Source organism: Musca autumnalis, unplaced genomic scaffold, assembly GCF_047663935.1.
Source record: "Musca autumnalis isolate F117 unplaced genomic scaffold, ASM4766393v1 scaffold_5, whole genome shotgun sequence".
Classification (NCBI taxonomy): domain Eukaryota; kingdom Metazoa; phylum Arthropoda; class Insecta; order Diptera; family Muscidae; genus Musca; species Musca autumnalis.
Window position 1 is genome coordinate 195,961,518 of NW_027412088.1, and position 13,497 is coordinate 195,975,014.

Sequence of the window (13,497 nt, forward strand, 5' to 3'; positions counted from 1 at the left end):
GATAGATAGGGCTTTTTTATCACACTGGCCTACAAAAAAACATAATATCGCTGTAAACACGGCCACTAGGAAAACCTTCGTTAAAAATGTCCAATGGATCCTCGAACTGACCCTTAACCACACAAAAATATTGAACATTTGTGTGGGTGGTACTACAAGGATTGGACAGATAGGGCCCAAATTTGAACATAAACTAAGTTTCGACAATATTTAGAGATCCAAAGTTTGGACCAAATCGGTTGCCAATCGCGAGTACCATTTTAGCGAATATTTTCACACTTTTGTGGGGGAGGTATCGGAAGGAGTGAACCTATAAGCACCATTCGAAGAAATATTATAATATCCAAAGTGTGAACGAACGCAGTATTAGGTTCGAGCTCTCCAGCCACTACATATGGTGCCATTGGAGTTTTTTTACAACTTTTGGGCTGTTTTCTCAAGAAGTATGGACTTGCCCCCGAAAAACTTTTACTTGAAGCAGCGAATACAAGTTGTTTCAACAACAAAACAAAGTGATTCGAGAGGAGGGGCTCAATTCTTGCTCTATGAAAATTTGAAATGAAAACTTTTATAAAGGGAATAAATGTCAAATGAAAAATTTCATAAAGAAAATATTTTTTTTTTTTTTTTTTTTTTTTGTTTTGCCTTATTAAGGCGAAGGTCATTTTTAGAGTGATATTTGAATTAATTCTCTTTCGAGTTGAGCTATTTAGACCTAATAGGTACATTGAAAAATTAGGAATCCACCGAAGTCCCACACATTCAACCACTATGCTACGTTTTACGGGTGGTTAGACCGATCATCAGGCATATTGAATGGTGTTTTTTTTTTTTTTTTTAGTGGGTGGACGAAGGCTAAGCTTGGAGACTAGCATTTATATCACAAATCATTCGAAATTTGTATATTCGAATTATTTATTTATTTTAATGTTAGTCATTTAATTCCAAACCTTTCCTATAGTCCGACTTGGCTGGTAACCCTATTTTTCAATGCTTTATTACAAATACTAAGGCAGCTTTTTTCCACCTTTATTTTATTTGTTCTTCTGTATCAGAAAATTTTGATCATCAATATTTGTCATCGGAATGACAAGTTGATGGTGGCTTAGAACGCTAAGACGCCTGCAACCGTGTCACTTGGTTGTTGGGGTCCCAGGTTCGAATCCCAGCCTGGCTCATGCTGAAATCATTTTTTTGTTTTGCCTTATTAAGGCGAAGGTCATTTTTAGAGTGATATTTGAATTAATTCCCTTTCGAGTTGAGCTATTTAGACCTAATAGGTACATTGAAAAATTAGCTTAGCCTTCGTCCACCCACTAAAAAAAAAAAAAAAAAAAAAAAAAAAACACCATTCAATATGCCTGATGATCGGTCTAACCACCCGTGAAACGTAGCCTAGTGGTTGAATGTGTGGGACTTCGGTGGATTCCTAATTTTTCAATGTACCTATTAGGTCTAAATAGCTCAACTCGAAAGAGAATTAATTCGAAAATATTTTTCATTTCAAAGTTTCATAGAACAAGATACCAGGGGCAGGTCTTAAAGTGAATTTTTCCAAAATTTTGTGTGGGAGGTACCCGAAGGAGTGGAGATATATTAGGATGTATAAAGTATGGACCAAATCGGTCACTCGGCTTATCTTCGTACTTAAACTAAGTTTGAACAAAGTATTACGAAGGCTACATTTTGGACTGAATCGGCAGATCCGTTCGAGAGTTATCTTGCGCTCCAACCACTACACACCGTGTCATTAGGTTTTTTTTGTACCTTTCAGGCTATTTTCTCAGGAAGTATGGACTTGCCCCTGATAAAACTTATAACGTCGTATGGGGGACAGTGAATACAATTTGCTACAACAAAAAATCAAAGCGATTCGGGAGCAGGTCCTAAACTGAACTTTTCCGAAATGTTGTGTGGGAGGTACCCGAAAGAGTGAAGTGATTGAGTCCATATTGAAACCTTATCTAAGTCTGGGAGACATTTCACGATGTGCAAAGTATGGACCAAATCGGTTACTTCCTTTAGGAGTTATCGTGCGCACACATTTTCCGAACATTTCCGAACTTTTGTTGGGGAGGTACCGGAAGGAGTGAACCGATATAACCCATCTTCGAACTTAAACTAAGCTTGGACAAAATATTACGAAAGTCAAACTTTGGACCGAATCGGTTGATCCGTTCGAGAGTTATCGTGCGCTCCAGTCAGTCAGACAGACGGACATGGCTACGTCAAGGAACAGAATACAAAGTCAAAATTTCGATTTTTAAGAAAAAAATGTGATGTTTATTGACAATTAATCGGTCAAAAAAAATATAAAGGAAAATTCTCTTATTTGAAGACAAAATTGTGATGTATTCAATAAACTAACAAAACATTTTTTGAAGACTGAACACCATATTTCTGTAATTTTGGGTGGATAATGTGGCTAAAACCTTAAAAACCCGAAAATTGGGCGGTACCCTTCCACGGGGGTTATATCAAAACGTGAACCAATACCAACAATTATCTGTAAAAATATTTCGCAAGACCTGGCGAAGACTAAATACCAAATATCAGCTAAATTGGTTGTTTAAAGTGGCTAAAAGCTTGAAAATACTGAAAATCGGGCGATACCGTTCTATTGGAGCTATATTAAAACGTGGACCTATGTACATAATTTTTTTCAGAAAAGTCTTTTGGTCCATTGGGAACCCTCAAAGCAAAATTTCGGCGTATTTGGGCGTAAAACATATGTAAAATCTTCAAAATTCCGAAAATCGGGAGGTACCGTTATATGGGGTCTACATCAAAACGTGGACCTATGTCCATAATTTTTATCGGAAAGGTGTTTTATAAAGTGAAAACCCTGCATCTCAAAATTCAACCAATTTGGTTGATAGGTTTAGCTAATATATTCAAAATACCGAAACATTAAGAAGTACCGTTCATGGAGACTATCCCAAGACGTGGACGGACCTTCCCAATTTTTTGTTCTCGACATTGTCAGTGAACTATAAGTATTTATACCAAAATTCATCTGACAACACCAGCTCCTTTTTATTTGAACTCGCGACATAGTGTAGCGTTTTTTTATTTTTGAGGTTATGGAACTATGGACTTTCCCTCGAAAAAAATTACAATGACGTAACGGGGGCCGCACGAACATCCTTTTACAAAAAATTTCATAACGATTCGTGAGGTGTCACTAAACTGCACTTATTTCAAATTTTGTGTGGGAGGTACCTGAAGGAGTGGACCGATATAATCCATATTCGAACCTGATGTATGCCTACAAGTAGTATTATCATATGCAAAGTTTGGTTTAATTCGGTTACTCCCTTCGAGAGTTATCGTGTGCACAAGTTTTGCGAAAATTTGTGAACATTTGTGGGGGAGGTACCTGAAGGGGTGGACCTATATGCGCCATCTTCGAACTTAAATCAAAATATTTCGATACCCAAAATTTGAACCGAGTTGATTGATCCGTTCGAGAGTTATCGTGCGCACCAGCCAGACAGACAGAAGGACGGGCATTGCTAGATCTACTCAAAATTGTCTGAAACGGATATCGTACAAACATACTTGGGGTCTAAAACCATTATTTCGATGAGGCACATTTTTGATCGTATCAAAGTGTAAATACCCTCTTTAGCCTAAAGGCTGAGGGTATGAAAAAAATTAAGCTGTGCAACATCGCCATGTAATATACCATGATATATAGAGGCGTTCTTGTGCGCATGAGCCCGAAACAAACCAACAATCGACCGTGGGGGTCTTCGAAGATGAGCTAAATCCAACGAAATTTGTTCATGGAATACATACATCCTAAGACATCTTCGAATCATCTTCATCTTGAGGCTACTTCAAAAAAATGTGTCTTATCGTTAATATTTTCCTTTAGAAGCCTACACAAAACTCTGAGATCCCCTTAGGAAAAGGTGAATGTTTTTCTCAGTGATGATAAAATTTCTCACGTTACCTAGGCATTGACTGTTCTAATTGCACCTTTTGCAGCAGGGTAACTTCAAACAAAAGATGACAGGCACTATTGGATATTATTGTAGCATGTGATTTGCTTCTAGTCCATTCAGAGGTTTTCTAGGAAGTGGATTATTTCTATGATATTATTTTTTCGAACATCACAACCTTTAATACTTATCCTTTTTAATAAAGTCACCGTTGGAAAATGTAATCACCTGTGAAGTGTACATCTTGCATGGCTTTAGAAATTGTTTTTATCAAAAATCAATATCCGCCACTTGTAATGAATTTCCAAGAAATTGTGCATAGTTCGAAAGATCAAAGGAACAGTTGCCTGTCTTATATTGAAGTCTTTTATCTGAGGTCCACCTGTAAAAGGTGCAATCAGAATATTGCTTTTGAAAATGGTATCCGACACTTGTAATGAATTTCCAAGAATTTGTGCATAGTTTGAAAGATCAAAGGATCAGTTGCCCCTCTTATATTGAAAACCTTTTAATTGAGGTTCACCTGCAAAAAGTGCAATCAGAATATTGAAAATGGTTGTCTGTCACATGCTATGAGATTTTGAACCGTGAGAGTATTTGCCATAAATTTGACAAAATGTTTCTCATGTTACCAGGATATCAGGATTTTCTACAGGATTCAACCAGTTTAAATTTGTAGCAAAATGTGTACCTGCCCAATATAATCACAGCAGAGAGACAATGCCATAACATCTGAAACTAGTTTAAAAAATATAAGGGATCCTTCATTCATCCTTGAAAGGCGTTATTTATTGGAAAATAAAGAATCGCAGCTGGATATAGCAATTGATCACCAGTATAATATGTAACCAGGATAACACATAATGAAAGAGGATAAGAACATATCTTAGGGATATTTTCTTAATGAAATTTTAAAGAAAATTGATCCTAATCATCAAGGTTTACCGCCTAAGGTAATATATTTTTTTCTGAAGACCACCTGCAAGAGATTCAATCAGAACACAGTCTATCACATGCCAAGATATTTTGAAACGTGAGAAAAATTTGTCGAAAGATTAAGATAACTGTTTCTTAACAAACCAGGATATCAGAATTTTCTTCAGGATTCATATTGCTGTGAAACATATTTTAAAATTTGTATTAGCAAAAGTAGCAGGTAAAAATTTAATCGCAGTAGGAAGACAATGTCGAAGCCTTGATTAAGGCTAAAGTATTTTTTTCAGCCTTGAGGTGCGGCATTTCGTTGGAAATAAAGGATCACAGCTGGATAAAGTAATAAATAACCATTAAAATAGGTTATTAAGAAACCATTTAAAGAAATTTCATAAGAAATGTCTTAAGGATATTTGCGATTGTGAAATTCCAAGAAAATGTATCCTAAATAAAATCAACAAATCAAAGAACCACTGCCTATAGCAATGCATTTGGACTAAAGTTCATCTCAAAAAGACGCATTAGTACATTAAATTTCTAAATGGTTGTCCCGTATCCAGGGATTTCGAAAAGAGAGAAAATTTTCCATAACATAATTATCTAAAATGCTCATCCTTGAGTGGCGGTATTTGTTTGAAAATAAAGGATCACAGCTGAAAATTTGTAACTAATCACCAGTATAATAGGTACCTAGGTTACCAGCTAAAGAAATGGCATAAGACAATATTCTAAGGATAATTCCTTTAGGGAATGTCCAAGAAAAATCAATCCTGAAAAATCGTCAGTTAAGGCAATGTGTTTTTCTAAGGATTTTCAAAGCATTAACATGGTAACACCCATGGTATTTTGAACCGTGAAAAAAAATACCATAACATTAAGAAAAGTGTTTCTTAACAAACCACGATAACAGCATTTTTTGCAGGATGTAAATCGATTTGAAACATACGAGTATGTATTTCAAAAATTGTATTAAGTTCAAGTAAAAATTAAATCGCAGCAGGCAGATAATGTCTAAGCCGTAATCTATATTTCAAAATTCTTTTAAAGAAATGAAGGTGTCCACCAGTCACATTTCAGGGGCTACATCTCATTGGAAATTAAGGTGGAAATAGTAAATCCTAGAAAAATAACTAAAATTTAGAGCTCAATATCCTAAGCATATTTGCTTTAGGAAATTACCAAGAAAACGAATCCTAATCCCAAGAATCATTTAAAGGACTTACTCGGTGGTTCTTTCTTCTTTTGTCTGTTGTCGCTAACATATTTTGGAACGTAAGAAAATTTGTCATAACATTGAGCAAATTGTTTCTTAATGTATTAGGATGTCAGAATTTTCTACAGGATTTATATTGTCGTGTAACATGCGTAAATTTTTTTAAAAAATTTTATTGCAGGAATTTGTAATCACCTGTAACATGTGCAACCACGACACCTTTTACAAAAAATGTCTTTCACATGCCATTTGAGAAATTGTCATCACCTGCTAAAGGTGCATCATATCCATCTGTACAAGTTGTTTTTTACAGTAACATATGAAGCGTTAATGCGTGAGAAGTTTTATCTCATCTCGAGGAGAACGACTTGAGTATTTAACAGGAGATCAGAATCGGGGATGCCCTGTATGACAATTTTTATACCCTCCACCATAGGATGGGGGTATATTAAGTTTGTCACTACGTTTGTAACTACTCGAAATAATCATTGTAGACCCCACAAAGTATATATATTCTTGATCAGAGTGCAATTCTACATCGATATAGCCATGTCCGTCCGTCTGTCCGTCTGTCCGTCTGTCCGTCTGTGGAAATCACTCTAGCGTCCGAACGGATTGACGTAGGTTGATGAAATTTTGGGAAAATATGTTATATTTACGTAGGACTTTTGGTATTGAAAGCGGGCTATGTAGGTCCACGCTTTCGTATAGCCCCCATACAAAATGACGCGTGACGCGTCGTCGTTTTAAGGAATTTTTAAGATATTTGGCCCATTTAACCACCGAATTGGTTGTAATTTGGTACTTTGTGTCTCCAGAGGCCAACAAATATTCCTACCGAAGTTGGGTTATATAGGTCCACGTTTTGGTATAGCCCCCATATAAGGCCCCATATAAAGTACGCGTCATTTTAATATATTTTGAATGTATTAGACCCATTTGACCACAGAATTGGTTGTAATTTGGTATTTTGTGTCTTCAGAGGCCAGAAAACATTCCTACCAAAGTTGGGTTATATAGGTCCACGTTTTGGTATAGCCCCCCCATAAGGCCCCTTATAAAGTACACGTCATTTTAATATATTTTGAATGTATTAGACCCATTTGAATAAAGAATCGGTTGTAACTTTGTATTTTGTGTTTCCAGAGGCTAAAAACATTTCTACCATAAAATGTTTATATAGGTCCACGTGTTGATATAGGCCCCATAATACAATATCTCCCGATTTTCGATATTTTGAACGTTTTAGCCTCATTATCACACCGATATGGCTGAAATTTGGTATTTAGTCTTCTTTAGGCGTATAAAACTTTCCCCCAGCAATTTGTAGGTATAGGTTCACGCCATCATATAGCCCCCATAGAACGGTACCTTCCGAATTTCGGTATTTTGAAGGTTGTGGCCACATTAATCCACCCAAATGGCGGAAATTTGTGGTGGAGGGTATAAAAAGTTCGGCCCGACCGAACTTAACGCTTTTCTTACTTGTTAGTGTTGAAAAAGTTATTAACGTCGAAAACGTCATATACCCGTGTAAATCGTAGTAAGCGCGGTAAATGTGTACATTGAAAGTCTGGCTAACCATATTGGGTTGATTTCCTAGGTAAATAAGCTGGGGCTGTATCATAATATGGAGGGTATTAACTTTGTCATTACGTTTGCAACACATCCAAATATTTGTCGGAGACACTACACAAAATATATATTCTTGATCATCATAGAATTCCAAGTCCATATAACGATGTCCTTTATAATTTGGTACAGAAGTTTCTATTACTCCTAGGAAAATGGGCTATATCGATTCACATTTTCACATAGCCCCCATAGAAAGATAACGCACGATTTTTCGGTATTTATTAAATTTTAACAACATTATCAAACTGATTTCACTTCCATATCAGTCAACTAGTCAAGGCAACATCACATTTTTGAAGGGTGACTTACCTCCTCAGGCTAATGTTGGGTTACTGTCACCACTGCCATCTTTAAACTTCTCTATCGTACTATACTCGACCTGCTCCACAGTGATTCAAAATTCGATTTTACTGTCCAGGAGTGGCGTATTGCTACCGAAAAGTCATATAGAGCAATCCCAGGATTATAGGGAGAAAACAGAAAATCTAAATGTACAAGAATCGTTTCTACCAAACTATGAAACATGAAAGTGAGTACTCCGGTAGATGCACACCCTTCTTCAGAGTCGAGCAAGGTAACCTGAATATATAAAAAACCATTTCTTTAAGCTGCTGGTATCCAGTAATAGTGATGACGAATACGCCACACGTATGAGGTCAGCTAAAGAATTATGAGGCAGCAGCAGCCTACAGGCTGCGAGTTGAGCTGTTCAAGACAAGAATCATGATGTGGTTAGAGTGGCATAAGTCTGCTCTCCATAGCTTATAAAACAACGCTAACTTCGAAAACAACGCTAACTTCGAAAACAACGCAAAGCGAGGTCTTGGTGTATATTGTTACGGAATTTGGTTTAACATAACCCCGGGTACCAACTAAAACGCAGGTTCGCTTAGATTACGATTCTACGATTCTTTATTTAGTACACGATTTCCTTAACAAAGCACCCAGCTTGAATATACTAAGCACACAGCTTTACTTTACTGACGGGTTTGACTACAACTCACTCACCTGCAACTCTCCCGTATTTATACTCGCTCTCTGATACATAGACTGTTCAAGCCGAAAGACGAAAAGGGTACAAAACAGAAACATCAAGAAATTTTGCCAAAAAAGGTTTTCTTTTGTTTTGGTTAAAGTTTCAATTTGATTTGATTGTTTTTAAGTCTGGAGCATTACCCCAGCATTACCTAAAACTTCATCATTACTTTCTGTTACAGAGAGTAATGTTTTTCAAAACGAACTGACAGTGTTGCAAAATTTTACTGATCGCTACCAATATCATGATTTCATCCCGGCGATGGGAATTATCAATTAGCTTTTCAGCTTTTTTAAATGATGCATTTTTTTAGCGAAAAACCGAACTCTTTAAGTGTCTAGTATTCTCAAATAAATGAGAATCACACTCACTCATTTTTTTTAGCGAAAAACCGAACTCTTTAAGTGTCTAGTATTCTCAAATAAATGAGAATCACACTCACTTTTCGGTTTTCCCAAAAAAAACATCACGGGTAGTATCAGTGTTTTGTTAGCGTTATTTTTGTTTGACGAGTTGTGCCTTTGTTTTTGAAGTGCTTACTTAAGCCAAAGTAGCATCCGTTGGCCAATACAATACTTCTTGTTATTTCACAACTGATGCCCTTTGTTGTGTTTACGGAAGTGCCGAGGTATACGAATTCTTTTACTACCTCAAAATTATAGGAACCAACTTCAACAGTTGGTCCGATCTCAATGGACGCATTGCGCGTCGACACCATTAACTTGGCCTTCTCACCATTTACCGCCAGACCCACTTTAGCAGATTCTTCTTCGATCTTCATAAAGGTATCGGTTACTTCTTTTACTGATCGTCCCATGATGTCTATATTATCAGCATAATCAATTGACATGTGGCTATTTGTGCAGATTGTGCCACTTCTTTTGCCTTTTGCCTCTCGTATAACCTTTTCTAGCAGGATATTGAAAAGATCACACAAGGTTCCAATCACTCAGGTTCCAATCGTCGGGTACGCGTTCTTCCTGCCAGATGGAGCTAACTAGCTGATGCATACACCTTATCAGCGTGTCGCCTCCAGTTTTAAACAGCTCGGCTGGTAGGCCATCAGCTCTTGCTGCCTTATTATTCTTTAGTCGGTTTATTGCTGTCTTTACCTCATCTTGGGCGGGTGGTATACATTCAATACCATCTTCTGGGATTGGATCTGTGGTATCTTCGTCGTCTTAGCTGCTATTGGATACCAACAGTTTTGAAAAATGTTCTTTCCATATCTTGAGTACACTATCTGTATCAGTTACCAAATTACCTTGCTGGTCTCTACAGGAGGATGTGCCTGTACCAAAGCCATCAGTTTGATGCTTGACTCTTTGGTAGAATTTTCGGACTTCATTCTGTCTCCTGTACACATCGATTTGTTCACACTCCCGCTTTTCCATCTCTCTTTTTCCTGCTGAAAAGACGCTTCTCCTCTTTCATTTTCTCCCGATACCTCTTTGGTGCACTACGCGTTGCTACTGATTGTAAAATAGCCTATATGCCGCTCCTCCTGGTCATACCATGGATTCCTTGGTGGAGGTCTTTGGTATCCAAGTACTGATTTTGCCGCTGTTTGCATGGAGTGGGCAATGTTTTGCCATTGTCCTGATATGTTATAGGGACGAGGAGTGCTTTGATTAAGCAGTTGGGCCAGTTGATTGGAATATGCTGTAGCTATCTACGAGTATTGTAATTGCAGCTTACCGATGTCCAACTGCCGTGTTGTGTCTGTTCGAACTTTGTTTGCTACGTTTAATCTGGTACATACCTTTGCTGCAACAAGGTTTTGGTCCGAGTCTATATTTGCACTTTGGAACGATCGTACATCCAACACGCTTGATGCATGTCTTCCATCTATCATAACTTGATCAATTTGATTTCTTGCTCTTTGATCTGGCGACAGCCCTTATGGATATCGAGATGCTCAAAACTGGTACTGCTAACTACCATGTTTCTTGCAGCTGCAAAGTCTATCAATCTCATACCATTGTCAGATGTTTCACTGTGGAGACTGAATTTCCCGATTGTTGGGCCAAAGATATTCTCCTTTCCAATTTTGGCATTAAAATCGCCTAGTATAATTTTAATATCATGTGCAGGGCAACGGTCACAAGTTTCTTCTAAGCGCTCGTAAAATATATCTTTGGTCTGTTCGTCCTTGTCTTCAGTGGGAGCATGAGCGCAAATAAGTCTGATGTTGAAGAATTTTGCTTTTAATCGAATTGCAGCGAGTCTTTCATTCACTGGGGTGAAGCTGGAGACCAGATGTTTTAACCTCCGACCAACTACAAATCCGCAACCAAACTCTTGCCTTGTGTCATGGCAGCTATAATACAGTGCGTCACCTTAAGGTGTTGTTGTGACGCCTTTCCCGTTCCATCGTATTTCCTGTATGGCAGTAATGTCGGCCTTGTACTTTTCAAGTACATCTGCCAATGCGTAAACTGCACCTTCTCTATAAAGAGTGCGAACATTCTAGATGCAGATTCGTAGATCATGGTCCTTAAAACGTTTGCAGGTATCGTTAACTTTAGAGGGGTTGTTTTTCCTTTCTTTCGTTTTTTCATAATAGGCTGTCTTTCTAGGGGAGGGTTACTAACCCGACGCCCAAACCCAAGTTTTTAACGTTTTTATGAGTGAACGCGAGGCACATGTTAGCTCACTACCTTTAACGGGTGTTAAAGGCAGTTCCCCAGGTGACACCACGGGGAGGCCAGTGTCCACTTGAGATGAAAGTAGGACCAAGATAAATTCTTGGCTTTGCCATGTTAAGGCCGATCAGGACCTTTCTTGGTATCTTCCATCCCCTACGTCACCCAATATCATGGTTTAAAATATTTGATACAGTTCTTAAATTCGTCGTTATCCGCTGTGAGAAAATAATTCGTGAGAATTGTTCATACATACTATCAAGGGAATCATGTCATATTGTAACAGGAGTTCAGGATGTTTCACAGGTATAATCTTAAATAAGTAAAATTTTAAGGAAAGAATTCAGAAGCAAAGGTAACACAATTTGGGATTTGTTTGCCATTCCTACAAATGAAAATGAACCTCTCAACCAATAACGGCTAACATTACAATAACAAATTTCAAGAGGTACAGAAAGAAACTCAAATTACCGACAGAATAGGGATTAAGGCTTCAACTTGTGTTCCGAATGGTGGAAAGTGAAAATGTACCTTCGAGGATAATGAATGCAATGTCATTCATGAAGAATAATAACTACATTTTTTTATGTTCATTCAATTCACCTGCTTAGAATTTGACTTTTTGTCTGGAGTGCATCCACCTGCTAAAGGTGCAATGTGGACAATAATCTCAGGTTGTTTAAATGTGATTTGTGGCATTGAAACGTGAGAAAAATTGATTTTAACTTCGATTAACGTGTTTCCTTTGTTACCAGGAGATCATAATCTCCTCTCTTCAAAAACATCATCTCAGGAATCTTAACCAAAATTTAATCTTCAATTTATCCTCTGGAGGCGGCCTTTCTTTGAAAATTGCCGTAAAGCAGAAAAAGGCTTGGAAAGTATTGTTATATTTTCTTTGAAAACACACCTGACAATGATCACCTATTGATCCGTATCATCCATACCTATGTATTTTACAACAGTTGCCTACATACAATTATGTATATGTTGGAATCACAGCTGGTAATGGCTATACCCACCTGCTAAAGGTGCAACTTGTCCAAAAATCTATAGAAAGTAAACAAATCTCCAACAATTAAAAAGAGCGTGAGAAAATTTAATCCTTTCAAGGTGAAATTGTTATACCAGCATAACAGGACCTCAGGTTTTACTGCAATAAACTTGAGATATGCTACCGAAACTAAATCATTATCTATTGTCGGGTTTCTTTGTGCAACAAAAAAAATTTTGAATTCAAAAAAGACCACCCACCATTTGTTCAATGGATAACCCTCAAACATTTCTATTTTCCGAATGTTTTTTGAATCACATCTGGAAAATATTTCGAAATAAAGGCGGAGACACCAAAGCAGCTGAGCTCATTTCTGACAAAACAATAAACAAAATGTGGAACAAGGTCGTTCATGCCTTTTCATTCTTTCACCAGAATTGAGCTCAGCAAGAAAGCCAGCTGTTTATGTGTCTCCTCCTTAAAAATGATCTGACAAAGAATTTTCATATAAGGAATTTTTAATAAATCCCCAATAACAACTTTTTGTTTAAGACGCATCACAAAATAAGATTGTAGGTGAAATAACCTTTGCAGGAATTTCTTTTAAAATTCCATTGATGAAGATCAGCAGGTGTTTGTGTTTGACCTAAGTGAATAGCTACTGAAATCACAGCTGGTGACTGCAATCACCTGTTAAAGGTATAACCACAAAAAGCATTTTTTAGAAAATGTGGATTATGGCCACCCATGAGAAAATTGAATGCGTGAGAAAATCAAATTCGACGAGATGAGATTGTCTCTATGCATTAACAGGTTAGCATAATTTTCAAAAAGGGCTGCATACTGTATATAAATTTGAACACTAAAACAAGTACAAATCTGCGGACAAAGACGCATAGGCTGCAAAACATTGCAGCTTAAGTCAAAAAATGAAGGACAAGTACCTTTTAATTCAAATGTGGCTTTGGCAGTCCTTTATTCTTTTGTTCATAAATTACTTAAGCGAAAATGACATGTTTGTTGGTTGAGGGTCTCAACCTTTAGAGACTTTGACAACGAATCTACAAGAAATATTTCAAAGGAGGAAATGTTGA